General features: G+C 35.9%; 1 pseudogene; it reads right to left on the bottom strand.

Annotated features, from left to right (window-relative positions):
- LOC132532198 (DNA replication complex GINS protein PSF2-like) overlaps positions 1-15,545 on the bottom strand; it is a 63,757-nt pseudogene extending 48,212 nt beyond the window's left edge.
- Positions 15,546-16,632: the final 1,087 nt, after the last annotated feature.

Raw genomic sequence — 16,632 nt, 5'->3', positions numbered from 1 at the left:
GAAAACACTACCCAAGTGGAGGCCCACTCTGCCACTTCCATTTTCTCCTGTGCATCTTTTAGCCTCTTTGTCAATGTGGTTTCATTTGTTCTATCATCCAGATATTTGTCAAAATATCATGTTTGCTAAAGGGTTCTTCTCATTTTTAGTATTGTTACAGATTTATTATCTTCTATATATCTTCCTTGTATTGCAGTTGGATTTGGGGTAGGCAGCTGAAATAAATGCACGTATTTAGTCTGCCATTTGAACCCATAATATTTTCAATTTTGCATTAGTTATATCTTTTGTTAACAACATAAAGCTGTATTAAAAAGTCTAATATGAGAGCCTCTGACAAGTAGAATTGTATCAAACTATGACTATTTCTACTCACTAATTAAGCTATTTTCAGTTGTTCTGCTGAAATATGTTCCGATATTGCACAGTCTTTTTTACAGTATTTTAGAGCTGGTAGGTCCTAAGAGATCATTGAGTACCTGGATAGCCAGCTTATGGCTTTATGACCAAATTAGTCTATGCTTCCCCGAGAGTCTGTTTTAAAAGTTACATGAATTAGCATTCATGTGCTAGTAGGCTAGCAGTTCCTAACGATCTACCAATACCTAATTAAATTAAATAGTAAGTAATAATTATTATGTGGTTTAATACAGTGTAATAAATTTTATAAAGAACTTATGAAAAATTAAATAGACATGAAAAAACCACCACATACATTTGGCTGATGCTTTATTTTTACGTAAAAGTCTAAGCTAAGCAAGTATACTCAAGGCTCATCATTACGTAAGTTCATATGGTTTACATTTACCTAGATATCTGTTTAAGTGGCTTGTCTTTAAACATTTTATGTTCCTAATATGTAATCCAAACACTTCATTTAAAATTAGTCAACATTGTGGCCTTGAGAGCAAAAGATTTTTCTCAGATCTCACTTGTAGACCTGTTCTAAGGTTCTCATTTTCTCAACTAGAAAAAAAAAATCAGGAAAATTTCTTTCTTTCTTTATCCAGATATAGATGATTTTGAGTGTTAAGTGAGTAATATTTAATTAAATAGGGAAAGGCATAGGCCAATTTAGGCTACAAAGTTTAACGTTTTTTATATATTGATATTTTTAAAATTATTATAGAGTCAAAAGAAGTTGCAATGATAATACAGACGGAGCCCCCGGGACCTTTTATCCAGTTTTCTCCAATGGCTACTTCTTGCATAACAATGGTACAATATCAAACCCAGTAAATTGACATTAGTATATTGTGTAGTCATAGTTCTATGTCATTTTATCACATGTGCAGATTTGTGCAACGACCAATGCAGTCAAGAAAGAGAACTATTCCCTCACCATGAGGATCTCCCTTGAGTTACTCCTTTACACTCATCCCCCCTTCTCACCCCACCAACTTTCCTTAACCATACCTAACCCCTGACACCCCCCTAATCTGCTCTCCATATCCATAATTTTATCGCTTTGAGCATATTACTCAAATGGAATCACATAAGAGGTGACATTTTGAGATTGGCTTTTTAAACTCAGTGCTTAAGAACCATCCAAGTTGTTGCATGTATCAAAAGTTCTTTTTATTTATTTGATTTTTCCTTGGTATGGCTCTTTTAATCCCATGGTATGGATGTACCACTGTTTGACCATTCATTCATTGAAGGATATTTTCGTTTTTCCAGTTTGGTGGCTATTGCAAATAAAGTTGCTATGAATAGACATGTACAGGTTTTGTGTGGATATAAGTTTTCATTTCTCTGGGATAAATGCCCAGGAGTGAGACTGCTGCGTTATATGGAAGTGTATGATTAGTTTTTTGTGTTTTTTTTTAAGGAAACTTCTTAACTATTTTCCATACTACATTCCTATTAGCGATAGGTGAGAAATTCATTTTCTCAGACTTTTTGCCAATATTCGGTATTGTCACTATTTTTTATTTTAGCTGTTCTGATAGGAGTGTAGTCATATCTCAGTATAGTCATATCTCATATTCACTTTGCATTTCCCTGATGGCTGGGGATGTTGAACAATTTTTCATGTACTCATCTTTCTATCCATAAATCCTGTTCTGGGAAATGTCTCTTTATATCTTTTGTCCATTTTCTAACTGGATTATTAGTATTTTTTATTGTTGAGTCTTGAGAGTACTTAAAATTTTTTAGATATGAGTCCTTTGTTAGAAATGTGGTTCATAAATATTTTCTCCCAGTTTGTGGTTTGTTACAAGCTACACCTTTCACTCTTTTAACAGAGTCTTTGACAATGCAAAACTATTTTAATTTTGATAGTGTGCAACTTACTAATTACTAATTGTTTTTTGGGTGAAATCTAAGAATTCTTCACCAAGTCCTAGGTCCTGAACATTTTCTCGTATATTTTTCTTCTAAAAGTTTTATAGTTTTATGTTTAATATTTAAATCTATGATTCATTCAGGTTAGCTTTTGTATAAGGTGCGAGTTTTAGATTAAGCCTTATATTTTTGGCTATGAACACTCAACTGCTCTACTCCCATTTGTTGAAAAGAATATCCTCACTCCATTGAATTGTTCTGTATTTTTCTTAAAAGTCAGTTGACAGTATTTTTGGATTATTTCAGGGTTCCTTATTCTGTTCCATTGATCTAAATGTCTGTTCTTCTGCTAATAATCTCACCATCTTGATTAGTGTAACTAATAAGTCTTGAAATTGGGTGGACCAATTCTTACCATTTTCTTTTTCTTTTTAAAAATTGTTTTAGCTATTCTATCTAGCTCCTCTGCCCTTCCATACATTTTATAATAATCTTGCATATATCTCAAAAAATCTTGCTGATATTTTGATAGGAATTGAAGCAAACCTGTTTATCTATTTAGGGGGAATTGGCATCTTTACTATGTTCAGTTTTCCAATCTATGAACATGCTATGTCTTTCCATTTATTTAAATCTTCTTTGATTTCATTCATTAAAATTTTGTAGTTTTCAGCATATAAGCCCTGCACATGTTCTATTAGATGTACACTTTTTCTTTCTCTCTCTCTCTCTCTCTCTCTTTCTTAGCTATTGTAAATGGTACTCTTGGTTTCCATTTCCATTGCTAGTAAATAGACACAATTGATATTTGTATGTTGATCTTATAAATTAACATATGACACTGCTAATTTCACTCAGTTTTATGTATGCCTCATGGTAACTACAAAGCAAAAACTTATGGTAGATACACAAAAGATAAAGAGAAGGAATCAAAGGATACCACCACAGACCACCATCAAAGTCACAAAAGACAGTAAAAGAGGAAGAAAGGAAAAAAGGAACTAAAAATCAACCAGGAAACAATTAGGAAGATGGCAATAGTAAATCCTTAACAATGAATAATTACTATTAATGTGGATTAAACCCTCCAATCAAAAGACATAGAGTGGATGAATGGATAAAAAACCAAGACCCAGCTATATTCTGCTTATAAGAGACTAACTTGAGATTTAAGGACACATACAGACTGAAAGTGACAGGATGGAAAAAGATATCCCAGGCAAATGGAAATAAAAAGTTAGCAGGGGTAGCCATATTTATATCAGACAAAATAGACTTTAAGTAAAAAAGTGTAACAAGAGACAAAGAAAGTCATTAGATAATGATAAAGGGATCAGTCTATCAAGAGAATATAACAATCATAAATATATTTGCACACAACATTGGAGCATCTAAATATACTAGGCAAATATTAACAGATCTGCGGTGAGAAATAGATAGTAATGTAACAATTGAGAGGACTTCAGTACCTCACTTTCAATAATGAATAGGTCATCTAGACAAAAATCAGTAAGGGAATATTGGGCTTTAACTATATTTGGACCAAATAAACCTAATGGATGTATACAGAATATTTCCAACCAAAAGCATTAGAATACACCTTCTTCTTAAGCCTACACGGAATACTCTCCAGGATAGATTACATGTTACGTCTCAAAACGAGTCAACAAATTTAAGAAGGTTGGAATCATATCAAGATCTTTCCTGACCACAATGGTATGAAACTAGAAATCAATAATCGGAGGAAAAGTGGAAAATTCACAAATATGTGGAAATTAAACAACACACTCCTGACCAACCAATGGATCAAAGAAGAAATCAAAGGAGAATCAAAAAATATCTTTAAACAAATGAAAGTGGAAGCACAACATATCAAAACCCATGGGATGCATCGAAAGCAGTTCTAAGAGGGAAGTTTATAGCATAAACACCAACATTAAGAAAAAAATCTCACATAAACAACTTAACTTTACACCTAAAGGAACTAGAAATAGAAGAACAAACTAAGCCCAAAGTTATCAGATGGAAGGAAATAACAAATATCAGCGCATATGTTGGTCAAAGGGTACAAACTTTCATTTATGAGATGCATATGTTCTGGAGATCTATGAACAGCATGGTAACTATAGTTAATAGTAGTGTATTGTATACTTGAAATCTGCTAGGAGAAATAGCTTAAGCATTCTCACCCCACACACACAATATAGTAACTGTGTGAGGTGATACGTGTGTTAATTAATTTGATTGTGGTAATCATTTCACAATATACTATATGCTTATCAAATCATTATGTTGTACACTTTAAATATATACAATTTTTTTTAACATCTTTATTGGGGTATAATCGCTTTACAATGGTGTGTTAGTTTCTGCTTTATAACAAAGTGAATCAGTTATACATATACATATGTTCCCATATCTCTTCCCTCTAAATATATACAATTTAATTTGTCAATTATACCTCAATAAATCTGGAGACTTTTTAAAAATTAAAAATGTAAAATTTTTATTTGATTCTTTTTTTACCTTTTTTTTTTTGCTGAGACTTTCTATTTTCCATATGTTTCAAACATATCTATGATTGATTGTTAAAGCATTTTGTGATGGCAACTTTCAAATTCTTATTAGGTAATTAATAACCTGTATCATATTGGTACTGGTATCTGTTGATTGGCTTTTCTCTTCCAGATTGAGATTTTCCTGGCTCTTGGTATGACAAGTAATTTTTGGCCGAAACCTGGACAGTTTGGGAATTATGTTGTGTGACAGATTCTGTTACAGCAGGCTTTTTCTGGTACTGTTCCTGAAGAGGTAGAGGGATATCATCTCCATCTCTTTACTGCCGCATGGGAGTGAAGTCCAGGTTGCCTACTTAGCCTCCGTTTATAACCTGGGGAAGGGAAGTCTGCTCATTATTGCTGGATGCCTGCAGTTGTTCAGGTTCTCCACTAGGTCTACTGATATCACACTGGTGGAGAGGTGCATGGGTGCCTTGTTTTTGCTCCCCATGTAACCTCCTGGGACACTGGTGGGGGATGGCTTCTTTCTAGTCGGGTGGTTATGAAAGTCCAGACTCTCTATGATTTCTCTGACTCCACCCCAGCATGCAGGGGAACGGGTGCCTCATTATCATCAGGTGGGGGGACAAGTCCAGGCTCTCCGTGTGCCCTCCACTGACACCATGGTCTCCTCATTACCCCCTGGGGGATGAAATTTCCAGCCCTTGGCTTTCACTGATACTGGCAGAGGAGTGATAGTGCTTCATTATAACCTGGTGAAGTGGGAGTCTAGTCTAGTGGTGCGTGGAGTGGGGGCAGAGTTTTTTCTGTGGTATTTGTTTGGAATAGAGTAGTTTTTGTCTCAAGCTTTCGGTCACGCTAAGTTGCCTTTTTACTGGTGCTTTGAACAGAGAGAGCAAGCTTTCTTCAGGCTTCTCTTGTCTGTGCCTATTGGCATTTCTGTTTGTCCTTTTCTCCAGCATTTAGTCTCACATATACGAGGCAAAAAGAAAACAGAGAATTCACTGCTATGTTGTTCCTTGAATTCCCAGGTCCTTAGCTGGTCTGCATTTTTCTCTTCATTTTTCATAGTCTTCTGTATGTTTTAAATGTAATGTCCAGGGGTTTAAACTGTACTTAGAAGGAGGCAGAAGTCTTACATGATGTATATGAATTATTAACAATCCAGAAAATAACAGCCAGAGTTATGATCATATATAATTTACAATATTAAATTATATATAATTTAAAATATTTTAAATTTAAATTTATAAATATAAATAATTTAAAATATTTCCTATTTCTCTTTGTTTGCTAATAATGTTGCACATATAATCACACAGAGAAGGAAAAACAAGTGAGCAGAAGCCAAACTAAAATACTCAATAACTTAAAAAAATTAGAAATAGCTTACGACAGGGCATTGCTTATGGACTGAGCCAACAGGAATTCTCAGCCTCTTCTTTCTCCTTAGGATTTAGATACTCACTTTTACAGCCTCTCCTATAGCTAAGTTTTGGCTAATGTGACATAAGTACTGATGGGATCTTCTGGGATGACTTTAGATTTTCTGGATAATAGAGGCTAGGTACAGTTAGTTCTACCTATTTTTTCCCCTTTCTTTTTTTCTCTCTAATGGACCATAGCCGCCATTTTGCAACCTTGGAAAATGTCAAGAAATCCCAGAGATTCTATACCTTACATCAGTGATTGACAAGCTTTTTCTGTAAAATCCAGGATTTTAGGTTTTGTAGGCTGTGCCATCTCTGCCACAAACAGTTCTGCTCTCCTATTGTGAATGTATTCACACACAATATTTGAATAAATGGATATGGTTGTGTGCCAATAAAACTTTAGTCACTAAAATAGATGGCGAGCCAAATTTGGCCAATGGATATAGTTTGCCCATTCCTGCTTTATATCCTTCAGCGGCTGAAAAAGTGTCAGCAACTGTCTAAGTCTATACTCCTTATAATGGGAGGAAGATAAAGGTGCATTTGGTTAAGTCATTGTAGTTGGAGTTTCTTTCTTGTAGCTGAAACTCTTGCTTATCCAAAGCCTATATAGAATACCTCCAAGTTTCCCACTAGTGTCCTTGCGAAGATAAGAAATGTTGAAATTCACGGCACAGAAAATTAAACGCAACCTTTCCGAAGAGTTTCATTAAACAAATGATAGCCCACTCAGACATTTTCCACTTCAAAAAATAGCAGCAGCATCTCCCAGGAACAAAGTCAAAAAGATATTTTGTCCTTATCCATCCATCTGTCCCTGTCCCAGGTAATCTAAGTAAATCATAAAACCAGACAACTCTACTTTTATAGCATGGATACTCTTCCTGTAATGATCAGGGTTTTTTTTCTGTCTCTACTTTCTCCCACCCAGAAAAAAGCAAAAAAACAAAAAAACAGACACACACGTTCTCCATCCAGTGGAAAATTATAACTTCCAAAAAGCAATGGGACAACAAGTGAAAGATGCTGCAAGTTTGTATAGGAAGGCTTACTGTCTGTGTTTTCCATTCTAGGGATGGTGTGCTGTCCTAAATGTACTGAGCTCTCATCAAAAACATTACCATTACCAAAACCCTGAGATAGAGCTTTACAATGGTCAACTAGCAAACATATTTTTAAGAGTCTAATAATATTCAATGTTGGTAAGGATATAGTAAGATTGTCCCGTTACTTCTAGAAGAGTAAATTGGCATCATTTAAAACAAATAACAATTTAGTACTATATATAAAAATTTTGAAGGATTCGTATATTTTAATCCATTTATTCTGCATATAGGAAACTTTCTTATGGAAAAAAGTCACTGTGCAAACCTTTGTGTATAAACAGTTCACTGTAACATGAGATCAATATTAAAAATTAGAAATAAGTATATATTTAACAATAGACAAGTGACTAAATTCAGTATGATATATTCATGAAAAGGAATATCTTAAAACCACTTAAAAACTTTTTCAGTAACAAAGGGAATGCTTAAAGTATGATGTTAAATGGAAAAAGCAGAACATAGGTCTGTGGTAGGAAGCTATTCTGCTTTTATCTTGCACGTTTTTTGTGCTCTTGCTCTAAATTTGGTTTTTATTCTATTGTGATTGCACTCTCAAACATGATCTCTCTGTATCTATTTCTCTCCATATTTTTCACACTCATGCATCTATCTACATAAAATAAGTACAAGAAATTACAGCCATGTGTAAGCAGTGCTTTTTGTTGCGATTATATGTGATTGTCATTTCTTTTCCTAAAATTTGTGTTTTCTTAATTTCGTGTAATGAGCAGACATCAGGAAAATCATTTTAAATTCAATGAAAATCATGACTTAAAAATATTCTGCATGTATGACAAAATGTAGCTTGTTAGACAGTAGCAAATCTCCATTCTATTTATGTCTTCTAGACAGCAAAACATTTTTATTCACAGAGAACAAGTTCTTGACTTTGTACCTTAGAACTTTTCTCTTAATTCGCTATCCCTCTTCTCTCAGATTTTAAGGTCAGAGGGAGGGGAGTGAGAAAAACTTCCTCTTGATATAACTTCCTCTCCATCAAGTTTTGAAAATATCCGAATATCATACATAATAGATGCACTCTTTAGAATCACACATACTGAAGTGTTGCTTTACACTATTGCCCATTACTTTTTCCCCCAAATAAGTCCAGGAATAGGTCCAGAGAATAGGAGTTAAAACCTAAATAAGCTTCAAAGAGTAAGATTTTAAACTCTTAGATCCGCTATCTTTGGAAGTAATTCATTCATTCCTTTATAAATTAAAAATATATTTTGATAACTATTAATTTCTTTATATGATGGTAGAGGATGATATAAAGATGAAACAAATATGTTCTCCTATCCCAGTATAGCTTACAATCTAGAAGTAAAGTATTCTGAATGAGTAAACAGAATATACTTAGACAATGAAGTACACAGAAGAGGAATAATAAAAAGCTATAAGACCCATAACACCATATACAAAAATTAACTCAAAATAGATCAAAGATCTAAATGTTAAGACCTAAAGCTATAAAAATCTTAGAAGAAGACATAGGGCAAGGGCTTCACAACATCGGATTTAGCAATAATTTCCAGAATAGGACACCAAAGCTACAGGCAACAAAAGAAAAAATAGACAAATCTGACAAATTTGACTTCTTGAAAATTAAAAAAATTATGCATCAAAAGACAATATCAATAGAGTAAAAAGGCAACCCAAGGAATGAGAGGAAATATTTGCAAATAATGTATCTGATAAGGGACTAATGACTTGAATAGACTTTTCTCCAAGGAAGATATACCTATGACCAATAAGCATATGAAAAAATGCTTAACATCACTAATCATCAGGGAAATGTAAATCAAGACTACAATGAGATTATACTTCACGCCTATTAGGATGACTACTATCAAAAAAGAAAAAAACCACCCCCAAACCAAAACAAAACCAGAAAATGACACGTATTGGTGAGGATATGGAGAAATTGGAGCCCTTGTGCACTATTGGTGGGGATGTAAAATGGTACAGCCACTGTGGAAAACAGTACAGTGGTTCCTCAAAAAATTAAAATTAGAATTACCATATGATCCAACAAGTCTACTTCTGGGTATATACCTAAAAGAATTGAAATCAGGGTCTCAAAGAGATATCTGTACAACCTTGTTTATAGCAGCATTATTCGCAGTGACTAAAATGTGGAAGCAAGCCAAATGGTCCATCAGTTGATGAATGGACAAACAAAATGTGTCATATACATAAATGGAATATTATTCAGCCTTAAAAATGAAGGAAATTCTGACACATGCTACAACATGAATGACCCTTGAGGACATGGCTAAGTGAAATCAGCCAGTCACAAAAAGACAAATAGTGTATGATGCCACATATGTGAGGTACTTAGAATAGTCAAAATCATAGAGAAAATAGAATGGTGGTCTCCAGGGGCAGGACTAAGGAGCTATTGTTGAAAGGGTATAGAGTTTCAGTTTTTCAAGATGAAAAGAGGTCTGCAGATGGATTGTGGTGATGGTTGCACAACATTATAAATGTATTTGATACCACTGAGCTGTACACTTAAAAATAGTTTTAAGATAGTTGAATTTTATATTATATATTTTACCACAATCAAAAAATAGGAAAACAACATTATAAGTCTTTAGAAAATCAAATGAATATATATTCAAAACTCTCTAATATGTATTGTATAAAAATAAATAAGATAGTAAACATTAGGAAAAAAATTAAGATTTTGATTAAGCCAATCTTTAATAAGAGAAAGTAAATTTTAGCACCTTGAAAGCATTTAAAAAAGTAGATTATAGTAGCTCAGAGAGGCATTGACTTATGCAAATGTCAAGACAGAAAACCGGCTCACTTTTTCTCACACACCACAATCTCCGACGCCATTTATCTCCTTCCCCAAATAATGGCAAAATGAAATATCTGGTTAAAATATGAGAGCATACAATAGTCATATTTTAATCAACGGCCTATTTGTTAGCATCAAATGTACATAAATATTATAGGAGAAGTAGAACAAGATTATTAGCAGTATGGAAATATAGATGCAACCAACTGAAATTGCTGATATTGGATAGTTTTTGACCTATAAAAATGGCAGTTTCATATGGTTCATTTTAATAGACATTTGACTACTAAAAAGAAACTAGAATTCTGAAAAAACATCTCTAACTGAGGTGCTTGACTATATAAAGTGTATTGAATTAACAAAGTCTATTTTTTTTAAACCTGTTGATGTGTAACTGGGGCTCCATACGGTGTAACTTTAACATGTATGGTATCTCTTAAGTTCCCACAACTACTCTTAAATTATTCAGGCATTTTTAGGCATGGAGATCATCCATGTCTACTAAAACGAATTTGCTGCTTCTTTGCTGCATCCGGACATTTTGATTCCTATTAATGCACAACATATCAATTTGATGGGCTTGTAGTTTTGCTGATAACATTATAATAATAAATTGCTCATTTGTGTATTATATTGTTATTCAGCCTGGCCTAGCTCTTGGAAAACTAGAATGTGAGAGTCTGGTTTAAATTCTCATCCATTTTCATCGTAACATAGCGGATTTCTTTTACGTCTGCCATATACATTTAGACACAGGGACACATTTGGGAAGTGTCAGTTGGTTTGCTGTTCTTGGTATAACAATATTGCTTGATATAACTCTTTAATGTATATAACTGGTTTTGGTGATGGATTGAGTTGTACCATGGTGTCACAATTCTTGATCTTTGTAATGGGCTTTATTCTTTGGATCATTTAACTTTGTTAGGCAGACATGTTTTCTTTCTTTTTTTTATTTTTATTTTTTGGGGTACGCGGGCCTCTCACTTGGAGCATAGGCTCCGGACGCGCAGGCCCAGCGGCCATGGCTCACGGGCCCAGCCGCTCCGCGGCATGTGGGATCTTCCCAGACCGGGGCACGAACCCGTGTCCCCTGCATCGGCAGGCGGACTCTCAACCACTGCACCACCAGGGAAGCCCCCCGATGTTTTATTTCTTAATGACAAAAAGAGAGCATGCTCATCTCTAACAACTCTTCCTTCTAGTACCCTCTCTCTACCTTCCTCCTCTGTAACAGTTGAAGCACTAAATCTAATCTTTTGCATTTGAAGAAAGATTTTCCTTCTTTTTATTTAGGGGCCTCTTTTGTCTTTCTAAGTTTTAAATGATGTGCAGTCAGACCTGGTTAATTTGAATGCAAAATCCATTTTAGAATGAAATAGAAATCAGTATAGCAAGTCAAGGGGGTACGTACGTGCAGGAAAAGGTTGAAAAGCTGAATCACTTTCATCATGACACTAAGAGAAATATTTTTCTTCATAACAGCGCATTTATTGTATGTTGTTCCTTATACCAATTCAAGATTTCTGAACCTCAGCACTTGACATTTTGGGCCAGATAATTCTTGTTTCTGGCAGCTGTCCTGTGCACTGTGGGATATTTAGCAACTTCCCTGGCCTCAGATGACAGTGGCACCCCATACCCTAGTTGTCTCAGACATTGCCAGATGTCTCCTGGGGGCCAAAATTGCTCCAAGCTGAGAACTACTGCTGTAACCCCTCTAAAACCTTGATTTAGCTATAGGCAGCCAGGATAAATAAATCACAAATTTACATTCCTCATGTTTCAAAATCAATTAACTGCTAGTGAAAGGACTCAAAATGCTACACAGGACTGTACTTGGCAACTGGTAATAGGCTCAAAGGGATCTCAGTATTGTGTCATGAAGATTGGAAGGCGCCTTTTTTACATGTTAGCACCTAATAAATGCCACACACCGAAAAGATGGCTAGTAAAAAGGGCTTATTACTGGATGCTCATCAAGTACAAATATAACTGTAATTTTGATAAACATACTATTCACTAAAAACCTTTATTTGAATTTTTAAATAGTTACCAATGGATAGGAACTGTGTTTCTGCTATTTCAGTCACTAAAACTACTATTTATCATACACACAAAGTGCTATGATAGATGTGGGAAGAGAGACAAAAATTGACACATCATCTATTACTGGCACGATATACACAGCCATGGCCTCTACAGCCCCAGACTCAAACCAAGCCCTTTACCCTGGAGCAGGCATCTCAGTTTACTTCACAGGAATAACCCTACCAGCTGCCCATTCCTTGTAGGTATTTACACCCCATCTTTATGTATATACATATACATAAAGATGTATATGTGTATGTGTATGATGTATGTGTTAGTATATATTTAAGTGATAGCATAAACAAATTTCCCCCAAAATAAAAGTGAACAGAACAAATATTAACTCCTCTCCTCTTTTTGGTAGGGTGAGTTGTGAGGAAAATCCTTTTGTTTACACCGAGCAGGATGGTGTAAATGAGAAAATGAGAAATGAGAAACTTGAGAGAGAGGATATAATGGTACATAGGAGAAAATTTATAATGAAGAAGATTTGTGTGGAAGAGGATTGATAAGACATAAAGAGCCAGGAGGGTGTGAGGCAAAGACTTTGGAGGTATTTAGAGGGAGGGATTGCCACTGAGAATTGTGAAATTTTGAATTTTGAAGAAATCAATCTGTCTTAATAGGAAATTTCAACACAGTTATTAATAATGTCAATTTTTAAAAAATTGAAGTATATTTGACTTATAATGTTCTGTTAGTTTCAGGTGTACTGCAAAGTGATTCAGATATATACGTGTGTGTGTGTATATATATATATATACACACACACATATATATATATTCTTTTTCAGATTCTTTTCCATTACAGGTTATTCCAAGAGACTGAATATAGTTCTCTGTGCTATACAGTAGGTCCTTGTTGTTTATCTATTTTACATGGAGTAGTGTGTATCTGTCCATCCGAAACTCCTAATTTATCCCCCCTCCCCCTCTGCTTTCCCCTTTGGTAACCATAAGTTTGTTTTCTACGTCTGTGAGTCTGTTTCTGTTTTCTAATTGTCAATTATTTAATAGTCAGACAGAAAACGATTAGTAAAGAGTCACTGACAATCAGCATTGGTGTGGTAGGTTCACCTAGTAGTCCAGTTCTCTCAACCCCTTTACAGGGACCCTCAACATCCCTGCAAAAAAATAATGGGATCAAGTGGAAAAGTTGTCTCCAGAACTGGTACCAAGAACCTCCCTTTCTTTCATTTGACCCCATAGCTTCTTACTCTTATTTACCCTTCTTATCTGACACACACACACATGTTAACTTTTGATACCTACCTTGAACTCTCAGATATGATGAAGCATTTAATTGGACATGCTTCTTCAGTTCATTCCCTGAGACATGAAGAAATCCTGGTAATTCCAAGTAAAAAGCACTCCTCTTTCACGCTGACTTAGGAAACTGAGGTTACTAGTAACAAACTTCTAATTTTTTTTCTGGGAGAAAGAGATATTTTATTTTATTTATTTATTTTTTTAACATCTTTATTGGAGTATAATTGCTTTACAATGGTGTCTTAGTTTCTGCTTTATAACAAAGTGAATCAGCTATACATATACGTATATCCCCATATCTGCTGACTCTTGCGTCTCCCTCCACCCTCCCTATCCCACCCCTCTAGGTGGTCACAAAGCACCGAGCTGATCTCCCTGTGCTATGTGGCTGCTTCCCACTAGCTAACGTTTTTACATTTGGTAGTGTATATATGTCCATGCCACTCTCTCACTTTGTCCCAGCTTACCCTTCCCCCCCCCGTGTCCTCAAGTCCATGAGCTCTTTTAGATACAGTTATTTAGGATTTGATCCACAAAGTGCAAATAGCACATGAAATCCTTATAACTGTAAAATTAATGCTATTTTTCCCATAAACACTCATGTACTATTCAAGATTCTTTTGGTTTTAAGTAACAGAAATGGAACTGGAACTAGTCTAAGTAGAGCAAACAAACAAACAAAGGAAAGCTAGGGGTCATGGGAGGGGTTTATTAGCTCATGTGACTGAATTAAAAATCCATTGGTAGATGGCTTCAAGCACCAGTAGATACAACGGTTCATGTTATTTTCAGAACTCTCTCTCTTTCTCTATTTTCCTTTCTCAGACACAATCTTTTCATATAGCAAACAATCGCCATTATCAATCCAAGATTTACATCTTATGAGTTTACTAAATTGCACGCAGCAAAAAGGATTCTTTGCTACAAAACAGAAGCTAACTGCGTAACTTATGTAAAGAAGAAAAAATAAATTTATTGGAAGAATATTTAGTAGTCTGCCAAATTGGGGGGGGGGGCGGTCTAGAGAACTGATCTGGATAAACGGGCATAAGTTACGGAGGCTAAGGCGCCATCAGTCACTCCCTACTACTGCTGACTTTTCTAGCATTGGACGATAGAGTATTGGCTCAGTAATTCCTGTTCTCCAAACTAAACCCACAAAAATCTCTAAGTATTTCTGGACAGCAGCAGCAGATTGGAATAATCCAGATGCTATGCCTGTGTCCTAACTGCCAGAGTGCAGAAAAAGAGATGTTGTGCCCCCTTCAGATTTCACGAGTGGTTCCTACCTTTAAACATAATCCACCCAATGAGGATTCCATCCAACTAGGAAATATTTTCAAAGGCCACGTAGCAGAAGCTGACAAATATCCATTAAAGGCTACCCTTTTAGTAAAGAGGAAGGGAAAATCAATTTGAATGTTTAAATACATATATGACAGATCAGGGAAGGAAGGAAATATAGTAAGGCATTACTTACTTGTCTCAACTGTTTTTGAGATTGGAACTCCTGTTTTTTTAATTTTTTTATTTTTTTGCGGTACGCGGGCCTCTCACTGCCGTGGCCTCTCCCACTGCGGAGCACAGGCTCCAGACGCGCAGGCCCAGCGGCCGTGGCTCACGGGCCCAGCTGCTCTGTGGCACGTGGGATCCTCCCGGACCGGGGCATGAACCCACGTCCCCTGCATCGGCAGGCGGACTCCCAACCACTGCGCCACCAGGGAAGCCCCTGGAACTTCTATTTTAAAGTTCTCTTCTGTAATACACTTCGTGTCTCATTTTACTTTAACTAGTAACTCAGCTTTTGGAGTTAAGTTCTTTATCCAGTGTGGTGAGTAGACCATAGTTTCTGACGTATGGCAGCCTCTTACTTGTATGGGATTGCTGTAGTTTTCCATTCATGGTTACTGCCGAACATGCTAATATAAGGAGTTGTCTCAGGCAATCTCTTGATTTCATTCATACGTCTTCTTTCTTCCGCTGTAAAGTTGCAATGTTTGTTTTCCAGCTGATTGTCAATAACCATAGTCCTAGAAGCAATATAATCTTCTCGTTGCCTTATCTCTCAGTGGACTAACAGGTCTAATAGTCTCAGCTTTCAGTTTGATGCAACCATTGGTGAGCTGTGTTCTTTCTAAACTAGAGCTTTCTTTAAGTCTTCTATATGTCATTCCATTATTCTACAAGACCATCTATTTTTGTCTGATTTTTATGTAAAACCAATGAATCCTTGGACTACCAGCCCAAAATATTTATTTATTTTGCTATGCATTGACTTCTTGATCCTAAGCAATGCTGTTAGCATAAAATGATGGCATAGAAGGCAAATGAGAAGATTACAGCTGGTATGGCTTGCAGAATGGTAAAATCCAAATTAGAATCCATTTCTATTCTAGTGCTGACAAATTGCTTCCCTCTTATGTGGAAAGCATTAAAGGCAATGAGCTTGTCCCTAGGCGTCTGGTTGTTCTTAGGTAGGGGATTCAAGTTTGGTCACTGCTGCTGTGTATTAGGCTCTCACTGGAGTGGTACCCAAGTCAGCTTATAAGACAGGATTCATATGTTGTTGAGCCAAGTCCGGCCAACATATTTTTATGAGCTTCATGGCAGCTTTTCAATTAACTTCATATCTGCTTAAGCTAGCTGATGTAAGTCTCTGGTTTACTATCAAGAATCCCCAGTGTCTCAGGAACTTGTTTCCCAGAATGACATAAAAGCCTCTCTTGCTCTCCACGAAGAGAGATGGGGCCTTGCTTTCCAACAACTTCCACACAATGGGGGATGGTTCTAAAACGGGAAGTGTGTTCAGATGGTCAGAAACTAAATTGGTTTCCTATGGCTGCTGGGGCAAATTACCCCAAACTTGATGTTTTAAAACAACACAGATTTACTCCTTTATGGTTCTAGAGGTCAGAAGTCCAAAATGAGTTTCACTGGGCTAAAGTCAAGATGTCAGCCAGTCTGATTTCTTCTGAAGACATTGAGGGGAAAATCCATTTCTTTGCCTGTCCAGCTTCTACCAGCTGCTGGTGTTCTTTGGCTTGTGGCCCCTTCCTCCATCTTCAAAGCACATCACTCCAAACTTTATTTCCATTGTCATATGACCTTTTCTC

This window comes from Lagenorhynchus albirostris, chromosome 14 (genome assembly GCF_949774975.1).
Source record: "Lagenorhynchus albirostris chromosome 14, mLagAlb1.1, whole genome shotgun sequence".
Lineage (NCBI taxonomy): Eukaryota > Metazoa > Chordata > Mammalia > Artiodactyla > Delphinidae > Lagenorhynchus > Lagenorhynchus albirostris.
This window is presented reverse-complemented; position numbering and strand designations above follow the sequence as displayed.